The sequence below is a fragment of the Procambarus clarkii genome, chromosome 20 (assembly GCF_040958095.1).
Source record: "Procambarus clarkii isolate CNS0578487 chromosome 20, FALCON_Pclarkii_2.0, whole genome shotgun sequence".
NCBI classification, from domain to species: Eukaryota; Metazoa; Arthropoda; class Malacostraca; order Decapoda; family Cambaridae; genus Procambarus; species Procambarus clarkii.
In genome coordinates, this window is record NC_091169.1 from 30,059,678 (window position 1) to 30,061,383 (window position 1,706).

Below are 1,706 nucleotides of genomic sequence, written 5' to 3' on the forward strand. Positions count from 1 at the left end.
TCTCGTAATGCACAATACACCGCACCTTATAAAAAATGAAATTGAATGAAAAATAGTAAAGCTACGTTAACAAAGTTAAATACGCTTACCATAAATTACCACTTGGCACCAGTACCTGAGTGAAGCTCCTAGGACAGGCCCCCATAAAACTTGTGACGGTAACGCGTTGGTGTTCGGCTGTTTAAGGCTAGGGGTATGGCCTCGTCACATAGTTATAAAAAAAATAGAAAAACTGGAACTTCGTCTGTGGTAAGGTAAGGAGAAGACACACAAAACACAAGTAAACTTTAACAATGAAATTTTAATTACGTTAAATAAATCAAAACATGAAAATAATGCACAAACAAATTCTTATAATAAAATCAATGAATCAAAAGAATAAGAATACTTAAATGACAAAATGAAAAGTTACGTTAAGGCAAAATAACAAGAAGTGCAATACAACAGTAAGTGGGAGGTGCTGGAATATTGGCTTAAAGCCACCACCTCTCTCAGTACACTCTAGAGTCTAGCTGGGAGGTGTGCTGGCTACGAAAGCACGGAACATTCTGAAGACTGATGTTGGGGCGACCCCAGACATCGGGTAGTATTGGGGGGCGAGTGCAGGTGCAGCCAGACCGGCGACCAATCAGCGGAGTCGTAGCGATCAACGGGTAGTTTGGTGGTTGGAGTTCGAACAGGTGGCTGGTTGCATACGTTTCTGCTCACCCTGGCAAGCCTTGCTGGTGTTTGTTGTCGTTGTTGGACATTTCTTCCATAGTCTTTTATATAGTTGTGAAGACGTAATTTTGGAGGGAAGAGCAGGCTCAATCTCTTGAAGGAGATTATCGTCACAGGAGTCATTGCTGTAAACAACCGATGCTTGAAAGGCGGGGTCCAAGAGTCAATGCTCGATCCTGCAGACACAACTAGGTGAGTACAACTAGGTGAGTACACACACACACACACACACACACACACACACACACACACACACACACACACACACACACACACACACACACACACACACACACACACACACACTCACACACACACACACTGTGCCAACGGCCATACCACGTTGAGAACACCGCTTCTCGTCCGATCAGCGAAGTTAAGCAACGTTGGGTTTGGTTAGTACTTGGATGGGTGACCGCCTGGGAACACCAAATGCTGTTGGCAATAATGTTTCTGAATCTGTACACCTGTTGATTGACGGTTGAGAGGCGGGACCAAAGAGCCAGAGCTCAACCCCCGCAAACACAACTAGGTGAGTACAACTAGGTGAGTACACACACACACACACACACACACACACACACACACACACGTACGTGTACTTACGACTTTACCTCGGGCACAGACATCGGTTCAAACAATAAGCAACTTAATCACTAATCCTGGACCACAAGAGCTGGGTGAGGAGCTCTTGTGGTTGTGGACCACAAGAGCTGCGTGAGGAGCTCTTGTGGTTGTGGACCACAAGAGCTGGGTGAGGAGCTCTTGTGGTTGTGGACCACAAGAGCTGGGTGAGGAGCTCTTGTGGTTGTGGACCACAAGAGCTGGGTGAGGAGCTCTTGTGGTTGTGGACCACAAGAGCTGCGTGAGGAGCTCTTGTGGTTGTGGACCACAAGAGCTGGGTGAGGAGCTCTTGTGGTTGTGGACCACAAGAGCTGGGTGAGGAGCTCTTGTGGTTGTGGACCACAAGAGCTGGGTGAGGAGCT

At 47.0% G+C, this 1,706-nt stretch overlaps 1 non-coding gene across 1 annotated transcript; it reads left to right on the forward strand.

The window, feature by feature from the left end:
* Positions 1 to 1,045: 1,045 nt before the first annotated feature.
* On the forward strand, positions 1,046 to 1,164 carry LOC123755571 (5S ribosomal RNA). Its single transcript, XR_006772536.1, has one exon. It is a non-coding gene; the product is annotated as a 5S ribosomal RNA (ribosomal RNA).
* Positions 1,165 to 1,706: the final 542 nt, after the last annotated feature.